Source organism: Cervus elaphus, chromosome 30 (genome assembly GCF_910594005.1).
Source record: "Cervus elaphus chromosome 30, mCerEla1.1, whole genome shotgun sequence".
Lineage (NCBI taxonomy): Eukaryota > Metazoa > Chordata > Mammalia > Artiodactyla > Cervidae > Cervus > Cervus elaphus.
The window spans coordinates 23394326-23417373 of NC_057844.1; the positions used below are offsets into that span (position 1 = coordinate 23394326).

The window sequence follows — 23048 nt, forward strand, 5'->3', positions numbered from 1 at the left end:
AGAGTGGGACACGACTGAGCGACTTTCACGTTCACTTTTCACCAGCAGTATATGAGCATTCCTGTTGCTCTGCATCCTTTCCGACATTTGCTATGATCTGTCTTTCTAACTCAAGCCTATTCTTATCTGATGTGGTGGTATCTCATTGTGGCTTACAATTTGTATCTATTAATAAGAAATATTTGCCCAACTTAAAGTCACAAAGATCACTTCTATGTTTTCTTCTGGAAGTTCAAGTGTTTTAGATTTTGTACTTTGGTCTATAGGGCTTCCCTTATGGCTCAGTAGTAAAGCATCTGCCTGCCAATGCAAGAAACACAGGTTCAATCCCTGGGTATGGAAGATACCCCAAAGGAGGAAATGGCAACCCACTCCAGTATTCTTCCCAGGAAATCTCATAGACAGAGTAACCTGGCAAGCTATAGTCCTTGGGGTCACAAAGAGTTGGACATGACTTAACCACTGAAAAACAACAACAACGAATTTGGTCTATTTTGGAAATTAAAGGATTTTTTTTTTTTGGCCATACCTTGTGCATGTGGGATTTTAGTTCCCCAACCATGGATCAAACTCATGCCCCCTGCCTTGGAAGCAGAGTCTTAACCACAGGATTGTCAGGGAAGTCTGTGTTTGTTTTTCATATGGACATACAATTACTCTAGTATCATTTGTGGTAAAGGCTATCTTTTCCCCATCAAATTGCCTTTGCAGTTTGGTTGAAAAATCAATTGACCATATGCAATTTCAAGTTGTATTTTTTTATAGATCAGTGAGCATTATTTCTTTTTTTTTTCATTTATTTTTATTAGTTGGAGGCTAATTACTTTACAATATTGTAGTGGGTTTTGTCATACATTGACATGAATCAGCCATGGAGTTCCATGTATTCCCCATCCCGATCCCCCCTCCCACCTATTTCATATGCTTGTGCCTGTTAAGTCACTTCAGTTGTGTCCTACTCTTTGTGACCCATGGACTGTAGCCTGCCAGGCTCCTCTGTCCTTTTCCCACGCAAGACTACTGGAGTGGGTTGACATTTCCTCCTCCAAGGGATCTTCCTGACCCAGGAATGAAACCTGTTTCTCCTGCATTGGCAGGTGGGTTCTTTAGCACTCAGCCACCTATGAAGCCCTGAGTGGGGTGAGAGTGGGTATATGTAGACTTGTTTTTCTTCTAAAACAAAAATGGCATAAGTTTGCATCAAAGGTAGAAGATTGAATACTGTTCCCTATTCGGGCATTTTGACTTCACTTAACCTATTGGTTCTGACAAATGAAATTAGTAATTTATATCAGAATGACACTTCATTCTTAACAATGTTAGAAAATAAAGGAAGGAATAAGCATTGAAAAAAAGAGCTTGGAAAAGGTCAGTATGTTCTTTGATTCATAAAAAATTTATGATTTCAAAACTGGCTGAACCTTTTGTCCATAGATTTATTCCAGGTTTGGCAGCATCCAGCAGAGAAGTGTCATTTCTGACTAGCTGGTACAGGTCAAGAAGCAAGTAATCCCCAACTAGCTATACAGGGGTTTGACAATTTCAAATTCTTTGAAAGGAGGGTAATTTTATTATTTTCTGTTAAAATAAGTTTTTCAACTTAGTTTTCCAGGAGGATGCAACTGTTTTATAATTATGATATTAATTGCTAACCCCCAAAACTCAAACAATGTGTTGAAAACTTTTTATATTATGTAGATTACATATATCCCTAAGGACCTTATTTCCCATCAAAAAATCCTGTGTGTTGGGTTAGGGAAGAGATAAATCTCCCCTCCTCTTGACATAAGTTTACATAAGTGTCAGGGTGTGAATTACTATAGAAATACAACAGTATTTCTAATAATGTATGTATTATGTCCTGGGTGGATACAATACTTAAAAGCAGAAATTTAAAAATAAGTAACATGTTTCTACAAACAACGTTCTAATAAGGCTTAACAATAGTAATTTTTTTCCTGTGTCATTTCTAGTTAATTTTAATGAAGAATTTCCAAATAATACATAGAATTAATTTGAAGACTCTAATGTATTTTCACAAGTGTGCTACTTTACTGACCAGTTTGAACCATAAAGTATATTACCATGAAAAATGTGGTTCTATATATAGCTTTGTATTTTATTTCAACTCCTTTTATGACCTTGAAGCTTGGCAGGGGTTTCACTCCTCCACCCCAACCCCACTTCTCATTTCCAAAGAATTTATAGGCTATCTTATCTTAGCTCTATGGATTTTTTTCCCCTCAAAATTTAAATCATGATTTAGATTTCTTTTTATTAATAAAGAATCTATATAACATGAATTTTCTCTCAGTTTTTACTCATCTCTATGAAACTCTTTTAGGTACTAAGTCTATTCAAATTTCATGACATGCTATATTCCATAAAAGTTTATGACATGCAGTTTTAATGGCAGAGCACAAAACTGAATAGACTAAAGCATTCCATTATAGGTAAACTCTTAACCGATGGTGCAACTTAATTAACCCTCTAAATATTTGATCTTGACTTCTGTATGTCTAGAGTCATCTTGATGGGAATCTTGAGTTTGTGGGGATCTTTCTGGAAGGATCGTTCATTTATGAGCATCCAGATAGACAAACAGACACCTGTATTCCAGTGGAATCTATAACCACTTTGTAAGAGGTGCTGACCTCACCTGTACAGTGTTCAGGATAATGGAGTCCAGTTTTCCCAGTGGTTTATCCACTGACAGTAGTTGCCCCAGACCCACTGGGAACCTATGTTTACTCTTCCAGACCACTGGGCACGTGTAGCCTTTGTGTATGAACATATTGATTTGCTGAGTTGCACCAGTGTCCTGAAGACCTAAAAGAGTAAACTGGGTCTCAGTGGTGAAAGGTCCAAAGACTTTCCCACTTATTTTTAAAAGCTGGTCCCATGCTAATTAGTTCCAAAGCCAGAGGTCCCTGGTGCTCTTAGGACCTTAGAGTCTTCTCAGAGTTAAATTTTCTTCTGACATTGTTATTTTACTTTATTGGCTAATTGCTTTTGTTTTGTTTTCAAATAAAGTTTCTGAGTCACATGCTGGAGAAAAGACTAGCTGAGTGGGAAAACAACTTGCTGGTTATCATGGATCTCAAAGTGAACAGGAACCATATGTTGGGCTGTGTTTTATACTATGGCCAACCATCTATTTGCAATGAGCCCAGCATCCATTTTTAAATGGAATAGATCAGAGGTAAACGATGACCTGTAGACCCCTTGTTTTTGTAAATAAAGTTTTACTGAAACATAGCCGTGCACAGTCATTTATGCATTGGACAGAGGAGCCTGGCAGGCTATAATTCACTGGGTCGCAAAAAGTCAGATGCAGCTGAACTGACTTAGCACATATGTGGCTGTTTTTGTGCCAGGACAGTAAAATTGAGTAAATGCAACAGAGTCACAATGGTCCATGAAACCTGAAATATTTACTGTCTTGCTTTTCACAGAAAATGTTTGCCATTCCCCGGAGTGGATGTATCACCCTATGGTAGATGAATAAATCACATTTTATGTAGAGAGATTTTAATGTAAATTACAAATATCCTCACTTTCTACATCTAATTTCTTCAGTGGATAGCTCAAAGAATAATATTTTCTATGTAGCCAGATTAAAATTATTAGGTATAACAAAATGGATAGTAACTCCTTAGTGTAATTCGATACCAGCTCATATACAAACTTCAGAATTGTTTCCAAAGTATGATTCACAACTGATTTGTCCTTGCCAAGAGCCAGTCTGGACTGTGTCTTACACCTGATGTCTCTAAGGTCTCCTTACTCAAGGAGTAAGTCCCTTTTCTCTTGACACTGGCTTCCTGGAAAGGCTATATCACTTGTCCCGTAGAATGGCCCACCTTTTGCCATGTTTCTGATTGCTTCGACAGGTGTCAACTTTTATGTTCCTGCCTATCCTGAGTTTATCTGAAGCTGTGTCTCCACTGAATCCAGGTTAAACATGGTAGTCCAGAATCATGAGAAGTGACCCTCAAATCTGCATCAAATCTGAAGAATGGTGCCCACTGGGGACACTAACATTGACCATCAGATTAGTCTACAAATTATCCTAAAAATGGGGAAAATGGCATGGCATCCAAGAAGTAAAATCACAGCACAAGAAATAAAGAGTTAGAAATGGAACTCTCAACCCCCACGTTGATTTCCTCCTTTCTGTACTGTTCCAGGCTGCTGCTCAGCGTGGTAACTCAACCTTGACTCTCGTTGCTTTTTTTAAGTGATTTTGGGTCTGGAAGATCCCCTGGAGAAGGAAATGGCAACCCACTCCAGTATTCTTGCCTGGAAAACCCCATGGACGGAGGAGCCTGAGGGGCTATACAGTTCATGGGTCACAAAGAGTTGGACACGAATGAGCGACTTCACTTCATGTTCTAACTCAGTCATGTCCTGTAATAATGGTTTAGTAGAATGGGCCCAGACCTGTTTTCCTGGTGACTGTGTCTTGTTTGGGTTCTGAGTTGTTGGAGGTTTCGCTTTTGTTGTATTCCTTTGCTTATTTTTACGACATGTGGGAGAAACCCAACAAATTGATTAAAAATTGTAAAGATGGATAATGAGATGTGGAGAAAGTCAAAAGGAGTTGTGATTCAGACTTAAGATAGAAAAACCAAAGCTCTAAGTTAATAACTGCATTTAGGTAATTACACCCATTGTAACATTTGAATGCAGTTTTATAGCAGTGAGATTTCTTCACGTGGAAGTTGTAGAGGCTCCTTCTCTGGCATGAAATAAACTGGAAGTGTATCTGCCTCCAAATAAACTGGAAGGCTGGAACCTGCACACTTAGAAGGTGGACTTTCACTGTGTTAGGCTTAGTTTTCTGTTTTGCCTTGTAACTGTGATTTCCTTGGTTCATAAACCTGTGTTTCACAGCCTAGATCTAGCATTTTATGTATCTTAGCTGAAGCCATGTGGAATTGTTTAGTGTGTGTGTTTAGGACTGTGAATATAGAGCTGCCAGTGACCTCACCTGTCCCATTATTTTGAGACAGCAGTGCGTTTGTGTACCTTGCCGGTGGAGGGATGGGGTGAGAGGCGGGAAGACACTGCCGATAGAGAATCATTGAATGAGCCTGAAAAATTCCCGCAAGGCTTTAAGGGCTCCCGTCAGTAGGAAGCCAGTTAATCAAAATGACAGGCGCGGAGGTACAAGGCTGTCGGAGGGGATGTGCTGCACAGCCTCGTAATGTCCTCAGGGGACTGTCGGAGCTGCTTCTGGAGAGCGGATGTATTAGAATACAGACACGGAGGGGATGGCGAAAGCTCCAGAGTTGGAAAATAAAGAATCACGCTTCATGGTTTGAGGAAGAGTGACTGCCTCCAAAGAAACCGCCCATCACCCACCCATGAAGTCTCAAGTAGACACAAGATAAATCTGAGCTGGATTTGACAGTGACTGATTCATTATGATACCAGCTTAAGTAGAATTTTAGCTGCATTCAACTGGTCAGACATACAGGAGATCGGAGCTGGGGGTTTTCACCAGTGAGTGATAAGAGGGCAAGGTGGAGAGGATGACCGAACTGGGCTGGAGAGCTGACCCCTGTGAAATGAGAGAGGCAGGAAGAGGGTTGGGTGAAAAGAGCGTCAGACTTCAGCGCACTTCTGCGGGAGCCTCCGAGGACAGGAAGAGTCCTAATTGGGCAAGAAGGGCTAGACTCAGCGTTATGCTCACGCTGCTCATTCATTGGCTGGGACAACCTTGGGGAGGCGTGGCCTCAGCATCCACGGTGAGGGACCAAAGATGCGGTGACTGGCCTCCACTCTGCTGATCCTGCTCCCCTCTGAGTGGTGCAAGCCCATGGCTGCCACAGACAAGGCTGTCCACAAAGCCACCCCGTCCCTCCTGCCCCTCTTCATTCTTGGTTTCCTTGCCCTTCTAAGCAATCACTTGGTTGTATAATTCAAAGATAACGATACTTTGCAGTGCATTTTAATATTTTAGAGATTGCTTTTTTTTTTTTTTGGATAATGCAAGTTTACTACTTGCTGCTTGCGAACTTAGGTCTGTCCTAAGTTGGTAGATCTCTTACCTAATAGGAGATCTCTTGTTAACTTGAGCATGGAAAAGACAATGCATAAAGAGAGTGGTGAGATGACCATGTCTCATTTTTTCCTTTCCTATGGATTGTCAAGTAGAAGGCTGAAGTAGGTAATCAGTTAATGTCAATGAATGCTTTGTGAATGGTTAGGTTAGTTTATTCTCATCTTGATTTCCTTGAGTCATTTATTTAGAATGCTGATGGTCTCTTTTAATCCCTTACCCCTTCTTTCTTATGACCTGAGCATAATTGTTTATTACCTGTAGTAGCTAAGAACAAGTGATTATGACTCTCAAAGGAAGAGGTAAAAATCACAACAGAAGAAAGGCATTTTTTTTCCTTAACAAATTTTTGTTTCGAACACAGCTTTAATTTCTTATTTGCTTCAATTTATCTATAAAATTTAGCGGCACATACTTCTATGAGCATCAGTTTCAACCAGCTAAAAACTACTAGAAAAACAGCATGTGTTCACTACCTCTGAATTCACAGAGCAACCTCATCAAGTGCCTGAAATTCCCCTTTAGTGGTGTTAAATGACCTTGTTTTCCTATTGTGTGTTAGTCGCTCGGTTGTGTCTGACTCTTTGCGATCCCCATGGACTGTAGCCAGTCAGGCTCCTCTGTCCATGGGATTCTTCAGGCAAGAATACTGGAGATTCCCTTCTCCAGGGGATCTTCCCGACCCAGGGATCAAACCTGGCTCTCCTGCATTGCAAGTGGATTCTTTACCGTCTGAACCACCAGGAAAGCCCTGTTTCCCTGTTAACATAGGTAAAATCTATCTGCTCTTCTATTCTTTTGAACTTTTATTTCGATTTCTGTCACAAAGGGATACATTTTCATTTTTACAATGCCAACCAAACCTTTAAGAGGAAGACAAGTGATTCTGGGGATCGTCCAGGCACTCTGCTGTATTGAACTCCCACCAGAAAGAAGCAACAGAGAAACGAGGTCTATAAAATGTAGTGAATGATGAGCTGGGTGACAGAGTGTTAGGAGCTGAATTGTGTCCTCCAGAAACACGTGTTGAAACCCGAACCCCAGGTACCTATGAGTGTGATCCTGTTTGGAAAACTAGTGTCTTTACAGATGTAATCAAGTTACTGTTGTTCAGTCGTTCAGTCATGTCTGACTCTTAGGGACCCCACAGGCTCTATCTAGTCCACCAGGCTCCTCTGTCCCTGGGGATTTCCAGGCAAGAATACTGCAGTGGGCTGCCATTTCCTTCTCCAGGGGATCTTCCTGGGTCAGGGATCAATCCCAGGTCTCCTGCATTGGCAGGCAGTTTCTTTACCATCTGAACCACCAGGGAAGCCATAATCAACTTAAGATGAGGTTATACTGGACCAAGGTGGACCCTAATCCAATATAACTGATGTCCTGTAAGAAGAGGGAAATTCGGACAGCGATAAACCTAGAAAAGGTCATGTGGCCGTGGAGGCAGAGATTACAGTTATGTTGCCACAAATCAGGGAATTCCTGGGGCCACTGTAGCAGTACAAGGCAAAGGAAAATCCTCCCCTCCAGTCTTGGCAGAGAGCATGGCCCTGCTGACACCTTGATTTCTGATTTCTAGGCTTCAGAAGTGAGAGACAAATTTTTGTGGTTTTACAGCACCCAGTTTGCAGTACTTTATGACAGCCCTAGGGAAATAATAGAGGTAGTATTTTAAATGGTAAGGGAGTGAAGGTTGCATTCTTTTTTCAGTGATAAAATATGTAATTATTAATTTTATTTGAATGAGTGATGCATGGATGCAGCCTACAGTTATAAAGGTATAAAACTGTATGTAGTAAAAACATCTCTTGTTACATTTTCCCACACCTACCTAGGTCTCCTCTAGAGGACATCCATTGTTAATACTTTCTTGGGTATCATTTGAAAAGTGTGTAATACATGTACAAACATGTATGAATACCTGCTTTCCTTTCCCATCTCCTCTCCACAAATGACAACATGCAATGATGACAACGTTTTGACCTCTGAGTTTTTCATTTACAGTATCTCTTTGAGATCTTTACATATTGACATCACTTGTAGAGCTACTTTGTAGTAGTGAAAAGTGTTAGTTGTTCAGCTGTGCCTGACTCTTTGAGACCCCGTGGACGGCAGCCCACCAGGACTGTCCATGGGATTTTCCAGGCAAGGATACTGGAGTGGGTTGCCGTTTCCTTCTCCAGAGGATCTTCCCAACCCAGGATCAAAACCAGGTCTCTTGCACTGCAGGCAGGTTCTTTACTGACTGAGCTACCAGGGAAGCCCCACTTTGTCATAAGGAATATTTAAAATTGACATTGGGTTTCCAGGTGGTACAGTGCAAAGAATCCACCTGCCAGTGCAGGAGACGCAAGAGACAAGAGTTCGATCCCTGGGTTGGGAAGATCCTCTGGAGGAGGAAATGGCAACCCACTCCAATATTCTTGCCTGGAAAATCCCATGGACAGAAAAGCCTGGCAGGCCACAGTCCAGGGGGTCACGCACAGTTGGACACGACTGAGCACACACACACAATTGACATGTAGAATTCTGTCTAAGAAATCCAGTTGTTTCCTCTGCTATTACTGTGTGCATGAACCACACAACCATAAATGGAATGCTTATTACTACCATCTTTGGAAAACTGCATGAACTAGGTACTGTGCAGAGTGGTTCAGAGATTTCATTTAACCTGTTCTGGGCTGCTAACAGAAGGGTTAATAAGAAAGCTTCAATTTCCTTGACCTAAAGAATATTTTAAAAGATGTTTACTATTGAAGTAGGATCAAGTCCCGTTTGTACTATAGGCTCCTGAAAAGAATAAAAAATGGAAATTTTTGTAGGTAGTTCTGATTACTGCCAGCTGCTTCAAGATTAGTTTTATGTTAAAATCCTTATCTCTTGTCTTTTACTTGTCATTATTGAAAAACATGATTTCTTTGATGCTGTAAATGTAATTTTTTTGGCATAGAATTTACTCAAAGCAAAGCAGAGCCTGGTTTTGATTTTTCTAAATGTTCTTAACTAGGCTCAAAACAAGGGTACATTTGTATTTTATACCGAGGACAAGAGTCGATTACAGGCACTGTCTGATGTGCCACCCTGAAGCTACTGTGACTGTCACTACTGATGTTCAAATCTGGATTCTTCATTGGAAACTTGACAGCCGGGAGTTTGAAGGATGAGGGGTTTTGTTTATGGCCACAAAGAAACAGGCAAGTACCTGTGGCAATATTGTCCTGTTTCAGACTTGGAAGTGTAGAAGTCTTCTGATCTGCTATGGAAACAAGGTAAATAGACTGGTATTCTTTTTTTTTTTTTTTTTAGACTGGTATTTTTGAAAGCACGGTGGTGCCCCTCATCCGCAGTAAGAGAATGGTCAGACTTCGAGCAGCACTATTTTTGTGCTTTGGGGCCATTACTTAGTACTGTATGGTTTACTTGAACACAGGCACTGTTCTATAGGACAGGCAGTCTGATAACCAAGACAGCTGTTAACGACTAGCATGCGGGATGAGCTGGACAAAGGGATGCTTCACGCCCTGGGTGGGATGGAACTGGAGGGCGTGAGATTTCATCACACTACTGGGAACAGCATGAAATTTAAAATGTATGAATTGTTTATTTCTGGAATGTTACATTGAATATTTTCTGACTGGTTGACTGTGGGTAACTGAAACAGCAGGAAGTGAAACTTCTGATAAGGAAGGACTGATGTACACCAAAGTATCTCCATTCTTGCCATGGACTTGAATGATAAGAGAGGATGCCCTTATTTTGATTGGTTTATAGTGTATCTTTGCCGCTGGCTCCATGGGGGCAGAGGTTGATAGTTTTCCATCAGCGCCCAAACTAGGGGATTCACATCAGCTTCCTTTGTGGCTAGTAGGGCAGGTAACCAAATTCTGGTCAGTGGGATGCAGATGGAAGTGGTGTGGGGTACCCCAGGCCAGGGCCCTGGAAGGAGCAGGTATTCTTGCCTGCCTTTCCTGTGTCCTTTACTGCTGTTCAGATATCCATGTACTGGTGGTGGAGCTGCTATCTTTTGCTCAAGAGGGAATTCACCCCACCCCCATAGGGAATTCACCCCGCCCCCATAGGGTATTCCTCAAAGGGAGAAATAAACCACTGTCTTGTTTAAGCTCCTGTGTTGAGGGGGTGCTCTTTGTTTCAGCAGCCTAAATTGTGCCCTTACTGATACATCCATATGTCTAGATATGATTAAGAAGGAACTAGACCACCTGCATCTTTTAACCCCCTTCTACAATCAAATGTGAATGTACAAATTACTAGTCTCAGAGTAGCCTAAATCCCCAGGATGGTGATTCTCTTGTTTCTCTGATTTAATTTTGTGTTTTAGAAATGTTTATAACATGAGATGAGACTGGTTAGTATCAAGTTGGTTATAGCAGTATTTTCCAAGCTACTTTTCAGGAATCGCGTATGAATGGGTTATCGATTCAGTACCAGTTTCAACATGAGGGAGGCTTCCCACACATCAAGAAGCGACTCTCCAATACCAGTTGGGTATCCTGTAATTCATCTGGATTCTGACACTATCTGTCCGAAGATAGCAACAGATTCCACAAGTGAAGGGCTCAGTCCCCCAAGATTGCCCTCAACTTCAGATGTAAATCACAAGCCCAGGTTGTTACCTGTGCTTCTGACCTACTGGCTATAAATCAGATGTTCCTATGACCCCCAGCCTCCATTCTTGGATTTGACTAATTTGCTAGAATGGCCCACAGAACTCAAAAAACCTGCTTACTTACTAGGTTACCAGTTTTTTGTTTGTTTTTTTTTTCTCACAAAGGATATTAAAGAATATGAATCAGCCAGATGAAGAGATAAATAGAGTGAAGTCCTGAACAAAAGAGGTTCTATCCCAGCGGAATTTGGTGTCAACACGATGGCACATGGAAGCATTTTGGTTCCCCAGACTGGAAACTCTTCAAACCCCCTCCTTTTGCTCTTTTCTAGAGGCTTCGCTACGTAGGGTGATTAGTTAAATCATTGGTTGTTGGTGGTGGATTCAACCTTCAGTCCTTCTCCCCTCCCTGAAAATCAGGAGGTGGGACTGACAGTTCCATCCCTCTATTCAAGGTTGGGTTTCCCCGGCAACCAGCCACATCCTTAGGTGCGTCCCACAAGTCACCTCATTAACATAAAGTCAGGGTCTTGTTATGAATAATAAAACAATTTCACCTTTATGGCTCTAAAGTGATTTCAGGGACTGAGGACAAAAGACCAAATATAACAGAAGATGCCCGCATGTCTCTTACTGCTCAGGACATTCCAACGGTTTGGGGAGCTGTGAGCCAGGAACTGGGAAAGTTCCTGGCTTTATTATAAATGTCTTTATTATAAATCACATGAGTGTTTTTCTAAAAAAGTTGTAGGGAAGGATTTGAAGACAGCAAGAGTGGAAAGCTATGGGTCAAATAACCAGTGTTTTCAGGGCTATAATGAGAAAGTACCACCACCAGCCGGCTGGTGGGAGATAAGGTGTGTGCTGTTTCCAGTATTGTTTGACCATGCATCTCTTTCTTTGGAATGTATTAACATTTTGTGAAACTAGTGTTTTTTTGAAACATAGTTTGGAATTACAGTGTTACAGGGTTACAGTTGTTTGTATTTTGCTGGTCTGTAAACAAATGTCTCTATTACAGAGGACTGTGTATCTCATCCATCTTGCTTGATTCAAACTTTGCAGCTCATAGAAGGGAACCACATTTACTTTATTTTCCAGGTCTGGAGGAGTTCTTCACATTTGCTCCCATGAGCTATAGACATGGTACAATTAAAATGCATTAGTTTGTATCTTCATAAAAAGGATATGATATAAATTTGAAATGCATGAATATATGAAATACATATGTTCTAATAAGAACCCATTTTATCTGCTTTCTATCATTTGGATTGCATGTAAGATTTTATTGGCAAAACATGGTGATGCTACAACAAAAATAAGTTGAAAAACTGTTGTTGGTGTTAGTAAAGTTAGTAAACTCTTACAATTGGGGCTGTATGGTGGAAGGTGTGAATTCACACTTCATTTGGTAGGCATTTGGGGGCCACCAAAGGATGGACAGGGAGGCCTGGCGTGCTGCGATTCATGGGGTCGCAAAGAGTCGGACTGAGCGACTGAACTGAACTGAAAGGTTTCTGAACAGGACAGTAGATTTGTGTTGTTTTTTAAAAGAGCAGTCTGACATCAGAACGAAAAATAAGTGGTTTGGGGAGGGCAAACACTGTGGGAAGCCAGGTTATCAGGCAGGAGGTGGGATTACTCTGCGTTGCAACCATCCAGGGCAGAGGACTGAATGGGGGATGCTTCAGGCATCATTTTTCAGAATTTCTATGTCTCACACTCCTACATGGAGTTATATTTTGTATAGGGCTGATGTGTGGGCTTTTAGAAACATAAATCAATAATAAAAGATCAAAAAACAGATGCACATGACTACACTGGAAAATATAAAAGCCATATCTGTTTCCATAGTTGCCTTTTGACAGCGATTGGTAAAGAACCATTGAATGTATTTTCAGTCTTTGCTTATGTCGTGGAACCTTTGTCCCTAACCCTCCTTTCCTGAGTGTATCATGGCAGAAGGGTTGAATTATGAAATTGTGTTCTGTAAAGTGTTTGTTCAGCTTGAGTTGTTTGCTCTTTAGTTGAATTTCCAGTGCTCTTCATGGGATGGTTGAACTTTCATTAGGAGATTTTCAAAGCCTCTAGGCCACCCATATCCATTGTTTGGCAGTTGATGGAGCATTGTTGTACTTGCAAGGGATCTACAAGAGGTCTAGCTAGCTTTGGTTGCTTAACACTCTGGGCTCATAAATCTGTAATTTAAATTTGGTACTTCTATGGGGTACAGTTTTATTCCTAAATTTACGTGTCTGCTCCAACCCCACAATGTGGTTTTGACTTGAGTTGTCTGGAATCTTACCAGAGCCTCAGAGTCCATTTTGTACATTTCAACTAACTTTTTCCATTTTGTTTGTTGTTGTTTAGTCACTAAGCCGTGTCCAGCTCTTTGAGACCCCAGGGACTGCAGCACACCAGACTTCCCTGCCCTTCACCATCTCCCGGCGTTTGCTCAAACTCATGTCCATTGAGTTGGTGATGCTTTCCAACCACCTCCTCCTCTGCTGCCCCCTTCTCCTTTTGCCGTCAGTTTTTCCCAGCATCAGGGCCTTTTCCAGTGAGTCGGCTCTTCACGTCAGGTGGCCAAAGTATTGGAGCTTCAGGTGGCTTTAATTTTTTCTTTGTTTTTAAAAGTTTGATGTGTCCAAAGGGGAACAAATGTAAGCATGGCTGTCAACACAGAGACAGTGAGGTTGATTAATTCGCATTGGCATAAAAGCTGTTTCTACCAGTACAGCTTCTTTTTCCATTATAAACTGGAGACAGTGTATCCAGAAAACAAAGGATGTTTCCTAATAGTATGTCAGGAGGGGATGGTGACATAGACAAGGTGGTGACATGTCTAGATTGCTTTTAATACATGTTTTTAAGTTATTCCAGTAACCTTTCCTCATACAGACCATTGGGAAAAAAGCTGCAATCTGTTCATTTGTTGTAATACATGATCCTGGTGTGAGGTAACTTGCAAATACTTACTGTGTGAAATCAATCGGATGATAAAAGGACACAGATTTCAGGATGTTTCTGTGTGACTTATACAAGTTTATGAATTTTTATTATTTTTCAAATTAATGGTAAACAGTTTGTCTGAATAAGATAGATATTGCAAAGTAATAAAGATGATATGTTCCATTAGAAAAAATGCTGAGGCATTAGGTGTCTATTGTGTGTAATACTGTAGATACCACGTGAATGCCACCCTTGTTACAGTTTGTAATTTAACTGAATGTCTTCCTGTCTTTAGTGAGCAAGAAACAGTGGTTTCAGATGGAGTCTCTGCTTGACTCTATAACTGGCACTGTGGCTTCCCTGATGGATCAATGGGTAAAAAATCCACTGGCAATGCAGGAGACTCAGGAGACATGAGTTCAATCCCTGGGTCAGGAAGATCCCCTGGAGGAGGAAATGACAACCCACTCCAGTATTCTTGCCTGGAGAATCCGCAGGACAGAGGAGCCTGGTGGGCTACAGTCCATGGAGTCACAAAAACTCAGATATAACTGGGTGACTGAGCACACACGTGGCTTTGACAGGGAAGGTCCTTTGAGGAACCTCTTTGATGTCATATGGTTGGAAGTTTGGACTCTGGCTGATTTTTAGGTTCTTTTCTATGTGGTCCTTCTCCAGATTCAATCACGGGTCTGCAGTATCATGTACCTACTTCCATATGCCCAATTCTGGTGGGGGGGGGCACTATTCTTATAAATTATTAAGTGGATGGTGCCCTTTGAATTTATGGGGTGTGAGATTACTGATCTTGAGTACCCACCTTGTATACGTCCTAGTGGTAGATGTCCTGTCATCCCCAGTGGGACATTTCAGGTTCTTAAACACAGGCAGGTACGATGCTCCACAGCACTGGTGCTCCGGGCACCCCACCTCCGAGTCTCCTCTTCACCCTCTTGCAGCTCCCAGCTTTCCCCATTTGATGTTCACCTGAGGAAACCCTACTGACTCATTCAATAATTCAACAGTTACTTATTGAGCACCTGCTATGCATCCTGCATTATGTTAAGCACCTAGGAAGTACTCAGGGATCATCTTGTTTTGGATAAGTTAATCCTTGGAGAAGCCTCAGTGTATGCTTCTCTTGTTTATAATACTTTCCTCGTCTTGGCTCCTCATGCAAAACTTAAAAAAAAAGTGATCACTTTGTTTTCATTTACATTGCATGGTGCCTGCTTATTATATCTGTGGTCCCTCTGGACCATAAGTACTTTGAGCACAGATTGCATTTTTTTCTTTGTTTCCCAACCAATAGCTCAGTAAATTGGAGAAAAGCAAAAATTACAGTAGACTAGACTGAATTTCAATTCCACCTCTTCCCAGCGGGGCAAATTAACTTTCCTAAAATCCTAGATTCCCCCTCTGTGCATTGGAGATAAGAACATCAAGTTAGACTAAATCAAGAGGGTTTATTTGTTTTCACTGTCCTCAGACTTTAAATGAGAATGTGTTCATACATTTCCAGGACAGAGCCCATCACCTTATTATGAAGATACTAAGGTATCCACCCATTAGTCCTCTCCATCCTTCTTGTCTGTGACTTTGAGTATAGCAGGGATTCATGAAAGTCTATTGAATAAACAACGAAGCACCCAAGGTTTGTATCATTAAATATGTTTACATAAAAATAGGGAAATTAGCATGAATAGTATATATTATTCCTTGGCAGTGGCATCTCTGCTAATCGCATACTGGGAAATAGTGACCTTGGCCTCCTGCTGTCTTCAATAGAAGCTAACTGGCACTGCCTTAGGCATCCTTCTCTGTTTTAACAAGAGAGTAATTATTTGGAAAATCTAGTCATGTACACTTTTTTCTTCCAAAGAGTCTAAACAACACAATAAATACATTTATTACTCATTCTGTGTTAATTCTTCTTGCCAAAGGAGAGAAATGCATTTAAAGGAAATTCCTGGAAGAATATCTGGAGACCTAAAAATAAACCTCATGGTTTTATTTTAAGCTTGTCAACAGGGGTGACAAGTGCAAGAATTGTAGCCCAGATGTACGGGAAGCAGCTCGTAAATTCTCTTTCTTGCTGTGTTTTATCTTGCCTGCCACTTTCCCCTAAAATGGAAATAATTTTTAATATCAGAGAGAGAGAGAGATGGGAAAATTCCACTTTTGTTTGTAAAGGTGACACTGTGGTGAATGAACAGTCATGGGGACACTTGTCTGTGTTAGTGGCTGGCTGCTGGGAAAGAGGGATGCCCTGCAGACTGGCACTCAGGCATTTCAAGATGCTGCTGGCTCATCATTACTGTTCCTCTCTGGGGTCTCCGTGCTCCTATTAAGGAAACTAGGAGGTGACCGAGGGGCTGATTAGAAGTCCTTTAATTTCCCTTTCTGGGTTTTCCCTGGTGGCCCAGTGGTAAAGAATCTGCCTGCAATACAGGAGATGTGGGTTTGATCCCTGGGTCGGGAATATCCCCTGGAGAAGGAAATGGCAACCCACTCCAGTATTCTTGCCTGGAGACTCCCATGGACAGGGGAGCCTGGTGGGCTATAGTCCATGGGGTTGCAGAGTCAGGCATGACTGACTAAACAACAACAACCAATTCCTTTTCTAAGTGAGCTTGCCCAGTGTTCAGAGGCCTAGTTCTTTTCATTAAGAGGGGGAGAGGAAAGATTTGTAAGTGGAGAGGTGAGCAGTAGGCATCCCCTTTGAGAAGCAGGTTCAGCTGGGTTTCGGGGAACGAATCAGCCCAGGACTGGAGAATGTCAATGAGTGTAGAGCCGACTGGCCTCTGAGCCCCAGGATGGGAAGTAAGCCAAGTAGTGCTTCTGTCTGAGTTCTGGCTTGACTCATAGTGTGGACCCCTGGATCCTTTTCCTTACCCTCAAACAAAGCTATAATGGTGATGACTTTTGTAGGGTCATCTCAGATGGAAGGAGATCCTGGATGATTTAGATTACTGAGCGACTTCAGTAATGGAGACAGACAGAGAATAGGCTTGTGGCCACAGTGAGGGAATGAGAGGGTGGACGAACTGAGAGAGTAGTTTTGAAACATATATATTACTGTGTGTAAAATAGATAGCCAGTGTGTGACAGCTTGATGTATGACAGTGTTCGGTGACAACCTAGAGGGGTGGGATGGGGTGGGAGGTGGGAGAGAAGTTGAGGGGGATGTGTATGTACCTGTGGCTGATTCATGTTAATGAATAGCAGAAATCAACACAATATTGTAAAGCAATTATCCTTCAATTAAAAATAAATAATTTAAAAAAACAAAACAAAAAGCCACAGATAACTGCAAAATATTCCAGAGGGTTGAATCAAGGTCCTGTTCTTTTTTTTTAAGTGAACCGCTGAGTCAAACAGTGGTTCCAGCTCCAGATGTGTTCAGTTCCTGCAAATTATGTGATAGGAAATTCTAATGGTTTTTGAAAGGTGTCTTAATAAATGTGGTTTTAATGGGACCACTTAGAATCTCCCCCACCATCCCAATTTTTTCCAAGCCCTGCCTGTGAATTGCATCTTTCTTTTTAACAACTGCTCATCACACCCTTGTTATTTGAATGGAAATCCAGTCTATATAAAATCAGTATACACTGGATTTTCCTTCATGTGTGTACTAAGGAGATATTTGTTGAATATTTAATTCTCAAGGCTAAAGAGGTATTCCTGCATCCTTTGACTTTCTTCCCTTTAAGCATCTGTATCATATTTCATACCATTAGTACATTCTTTAAATCGGTCAAGTATGGCCTGTTTGTATTTCAGCCGCCCTGAAATACAGGCTAGTCATCGGCCCTTGCTTTTTTATTATCCTTTATTTGTAGGTGTGCCATCTTCCCCTGTCCTTCTCTAATACGATTATTCAAACAATCCTTTCTTTTCCATGTTAAGATAGTGCTAACTCTTCTTTGAAGTTCACCCCCTGTATTTATTTTTCTTTATTCTTAAACCTCTGCTCCATTAAGCTTCTCTCTGTTCCTCTTCTCTCGTTGAGTTTAATACCAGCTTTAATTCTGGAATTTATACTTACTTTTTCATCTTTTGTAAAATAAACGGGCCCTGTATGGATAGACCCACTTAGAGAGTGGACCTGCTGTGATAGAAAATAATAGGAAAGTAAATTCCATATCTAGGATTTCTCTGTTGGGCTTTTTACAGTTTTTTACATCACTCCAGAATGTTCTGTAGAATCCAGGGCCATTGCCAAGTTCTCCGGCCAGTTATCTGGATCTTCATGTCCATTAATGCAGCTTAAGCCTGTGCTAACCCCCTTGTAATATGTCACCTGGTTGGCTGGTTTTGAGTTTCTAGAAACCTAAACCCTTCATAATAATGACAACAATAGTAACAAGAAACTGCATACTTTCTGTAAAATGGGCACTTTACATGTATCAGTTCTAAAATAAAGTGAAGTGAAAGTCACTCAGTCGTGCTTGACTCTTTGTCCATGGAGTCATGGACTGTACAGTCCATGGAATTCTCCCGGCCAGAATACTGGAGTAGGTAGTCTTTCTCTTCTCCAGGGGATCTTCCCAACCCAGGGATTGAACCCAGGTCTCCCCCATTGCAGGAAGATTCTTTACCAGCTGAGCCACCAGGGAAGCCCAAGAATACTGGTGTGGGTAGCCTATCCCTTCTCCAGGGGATCTTCCCGACCCAGGAATCAAACCAGGATCTCCTGCATTGCAGGCAGATTCTTTACCAGCTGGCTACCAGGGAAGCTCAAAGTATAAGATTTATTTGCTTATTGACTGCTCTGGGTCTTCATTGCTCTCCTGGCTTTCTCTAGTTGCAGTTTGCAGGCTTCTCATTGTGGTGGCTTCTCTTGTTGCAGAGCATGGGCTCTAGGGCACATGGAATTCAGTAGTTGCAGCACGTGGGCTCAGAAGTTGCCACTCCTGGGGTCTAGAGCACAGATTCAGTAGTTGTGGTGCGTGAGCTTAGATGCTCCATGGCATGTGGGATCTTCCCAGATCAGGGATCAAACCTGTGTCTCCTGCATTGGTAGGCAGACTCTTCACCACTGAGCCACCAGGGAATCCCATAAAGCATAAGATTATAAAGAGGATTAAATAAAGACTCAAGGTGAGTGTGTACATTGTCCAAGTTGGCATGGATCAAGGCAGGTTTGGCTGTTTTTCCTCTCTGCCAAAGCTCCTGAGCTTGTATTTCTCTCATCCTACATTCTAATGTTGCTGGCTTCAGGTCTTTATACTTATTCAGATGATATTCTGATTATGTTAGTTTCAATCCTTTTTTGGGACTGATTTTGTCTCAGCATCGATTTTCTATTCCTATTACATTTTTTTGCATCTTCCAATGACCTGATAAATATTCCTTCTGTGTCTGCCTGGAAATTGTTCACAGGACCAAGAATACACCACCAGAAGCTTCCTATCTCAATGTTCATTTCTAAACACGTTTTGGAGAGAGTCAACCTGTGACTCCGTTTAACCATTCTGTCATTCAGCCCCTATTTCCATATTGTTCATTAGGATTTAGGGCAACTGAAATCAACAAGAATGAGACATTTTAGGAGGTCCTGTGGAAATGACATGCTAAACAAAACACAGTCTTTTTGTGGTTTGGAAGAAGAGGGAATAGACAAGTACACAGGTAATTATAAGCAAAACAGGATGAATCTCCTCTCAGATGTAGAGAGACTAGGGAGATTTGACTTGGATAAGTGTAAATTTTACAGATCCACTTGTAGGTCTTGTGCTGCAGTTCATGGGGTCGCAAAGAGTCAGACATGACTGAGTGACTGAATTGAACTGTAGGTCTTGTAGAGAGAAGGCTACATCCTAAGAGTCGGATACCAGCTGAATCTTAAAGGAGATGCGGAGGTCTGTGTGGGATGAGAGGATATTGCCTGTACATGTGCAGATGGACAGCGCAGGCCATGTGTGTGAAACAGTTAAGCCGTCTGCTTTGACTTGTGGGGTGTGGGGTGCATAGGAGGTGCACTGTGCAATTGTGCTGAAGGCTTTGGTCATGGACTTCTGCCATGCTGAAGAGCCTGGACTTGGCCATGCCAACCGCAGTGTACTGATTACGAACACAGACTCCAGAGTCAGACGTCTTGGGCATGAATTCTGTTGTGCTCCCTACTCACTGTGTGCATGCTCAGTCCCTAAGTCGTTTAGTCTGACTCTTTGTGACCCCGTGGCCTGCAGGCTGCCAAGCTCTCTGTCCATGGGATTTCCCAGGCACGAATACTAGAGTAGGTTGCCGTTTCCTCCTCCGGGGGATCTTCCCAACCCAGGGATCGAACCCATGTCTCTTGCATCTCCTGCACTGGTGGGTGGATTCTTTACCACTGCACCACCTGGAAAACCTACTAGCTGTGTAATCTTAGATAATTTACTAAAACCTCCGTGCCTCAGTTTCCCTGTCTGCAAAATGAAGTTAAATCATCAACCTCTTTGTAAGTTTTTTGTGTGAGGATTAACTGAGTTAACATTTATTAAGTCCTTACCTAATGCCTGCCAAACAGTAAATGCTAAGTGCTTGTAAAAGGGGAGAGATTTTTTTTGTTTGAAGGAAGAAAATCACATAACGAAAGTTGGATGGTAAAACGCTTACACTGGTAGCTGTGAGAATTATCGGCTAGGTAGAGGCTGTATATGTGTACTGGGGGTGGGGGTGAGTAAAAAACAATGAGAAAGTCAATGGGATGGGTAAGACATCATGAGGGAGGGTCTAAAAGAGAGTGTCAAGAGGACCACTTCATTCAGTATGCCATTAATTTTCCCTTCCCTAATTGACCTGTCCTTGTTGGTTGGTCAGATTTAAATCTCAGTGCACGAGCTCCCTTTTTGTTCTTTTCCATCTTCTGAGATGTCATCAGCAAAGCAGGTCTACAGTCGAGAATCTTTTAGCTGCTCTGCAGTGAGTACCATTAGACATGTTGTCAATACTTGGATAGATGATGCCTCGTTATCATGACTACATTTTACCTCTGTAATATGAGGAAAGCATCTATTTCATCGCTCTCTGTGTCAGTGTGGCTAATAAACAGCAAACATACATAACAACCCCCAGCACATAGCATATCTTATCAGCAGTCCAGTTGCTACGTAAAATCCTGCATCTTTGCCTCTGACCAAATGATAGAAACCTGATAATCAAGCCTGACATTCTTTATGTACGGTAGAGGAAATGTGATTCTCATTTTTTAACCTCTGATCTCCTTTTCATCACTTAAAATGTACATGAAACACACATCCAGCAAGTGATAGTTAGCAGTAGAACCCGACTGTATGTAATAAGGGGTATTTTTGGACACTCTGAAGTTCGGCTTTCTAAGATTCAATTCAAGATAAAAGGATCACAAAAATAAAAAAGGATCATGTAAGTATTGTAGCAAGCCGCCATGGTTAGGGAGGTCGTTTAAAAATAGAGAATCTTTACTTCCCACTTAGAGGAAATATTGATTGAAGCCTGAACTGGGGTCTTTGTTTCTGCCTCTCATTTGTCGAAATGATCTTTCTAAAAGGCTGCAGGTATCTTATGCTACCTGAGACCTGTGAAGGTAAGGACATTGTTAAAAGAAAGGAACAGAATCAGTGTCTGTGTAGACACAGGTTTAGGATTATGTAGAATTCGATTATGGATTATGTGTTTTCAGATCCTGCCTGGGTCTCAGCAAGCTGTTGCTTCTGAGTCCAGTGCCTTTTGCACACAGCTCGGGCTACATATGACCCAGTAGTCACCCTTTCCCAGTCCTGTGGCCATTCTCCATCCTGGCTGCACAGTGAAATCTCCCTGAGCACTGAAAAATAACAGTGCCCGGCCCCATGCTCAGAGTTTGATGTGATTAGATTGACCACAGCGATTCTCATAGACATCAGGGTTGGGAATCCCCACTTGAGAGACCACTTACCCCTCAGGCAGGGGGATCCAAAGAGTTTATGGTGAACACTTCCACTCAGCATCACCGTGATATTTGCTGCTGTCTGGCCTTGATATGGCTACTCCTTTGGAAGCTGGTTTCTCTATGAGCCTTAAAGACCCCAGTCTTCCCTTTGACCCCAGTTCTGATGACTGGAGTTCAGCTCTCTTTCCCTGTGGCTGAGTTCATGACTTGTTAACTCCCTGCTTCCTCACAGTCTTTGGAAGCCTGGAACTCTCCATTTTTTAATTTTATTTTTTGCTCTTGGGAAATTGCCCCTAGAATCTGTTAATGCTAACTAGCTGTTCTTAGAGTGCACCACTCCCGAATGCCCCGAGTCACACTCTTGCTCTTGTTGGGTGTCCCCGACACGACAGCTGGTCCCCACACCGTGGGGTGGGGGGGCGTCGTGGTCTCAGAGAGCCCCGTGCTGGACTGGTTTGACTTGATGCACCTGAAGCTGTGTCTTGTCTTGCTTCCCCGAGTTTGTTCTGGTTGAGAAGCTGGGTCTCTTTCTTGACTCCTACCCTTTTCTGTCCTAACTGTAGGTCCCTGTATGTTACCTCGCCCTTTACGTGGTGGAAGGCGCTGGTTCAGATGAACCCTTTGTGAAGACCAGGCTGCTGGGTGATGTGCTCCCGGACAGAGAGGGTGGTCAGAAACTTTGGGAGATACTGATGCATCCCGCTTTCCACTGAGACCAGTGCTTCACCAAGTTCGGAAGCCTGTTTAGCGTGGACCGTTCCTCTGAATCTCTCTGGTGGTTGGTGCATCACTCTGGGGGCACCACACGTCAACGTGGTGGTTTGAATATCAGTGATATTTGCTTTGGGCAGGTTCCCCCTCGTTTCAGTTTTTGTCTGTGTTAATATCCAGGGTGCTTCATGTGTTGTTTTATCTATCGTGCCCAAATTGAGGTATTAAGGTTTGTAGACGCCCAGTCTCTTACTGACACAAGAGGAAGGATGGGGCTCTCACACACTTGTGTAACTACTGTGTGTGTACAGTGGAGTGCTTACTCCACTGCGCTCTTAGTGTGAGTAGACATAGCTTTAGGATTATGGAAAATGTGACTAGTTTGGATAGTGTGAAGCAATATTATCAGAAATAAACCCCAGTCTTAAAATATTTACATATTTTTCATAGTTTCTCACATATTTGGGCTCTGATTTTCCCAGCAGCTACTCTGCTTACCACCTGGTTTATTAATTTGCTTTCCTGCTGAAGCCAAGTAGGCTTTGGTTCTGCTGGTTTGTCGGTTCCCTGGGTGTTCCATCCAGGACTGGATATTAGTCGTCATTGCCTGTCTTCAGGAAGCATCAGTGGACACACCTGTTTGGGCCTCATCTCTGGGAATTCTGCGTTATTAAGTCAGGTGGGGTTCCTGAGCATCTGTATTTTTTAAAATTTATTTTTAATTGGAGGATCATCGCTTTACAATGCTGTGTGAGTTTCTGCTCTACAACAACATGGATCAGCTGCGTGGATGCGTA

The 23048-nt window shown here is 42.1% G+C and overlaps 1 protein-coding gene and 1 long non-coding RNA gene across 4 annotated transcripts in view; both read left to right on the top strand.

Annotated features, from left to right (window-relative positions):
* LHFPL6 (LHFPL tetraspan subfamily member 6) overlaps nucleotides 1-23048 on the top strand; it is a 222877-nt gene that overhangs the window by 41698 nt on the left and 158131 nt on the right. The window lies entirely within an intron of this gene.
* Nucleotides 8499-13085, top strand: LOC122686979. Its single transcript, XR_006338972.1, has 2 exons — nucleotides 8499-9333; nucleotides 10857-13085. It is a non-coding gene; the product is annotated as an uncharacterized LOC122686979 (long non-coding RNA).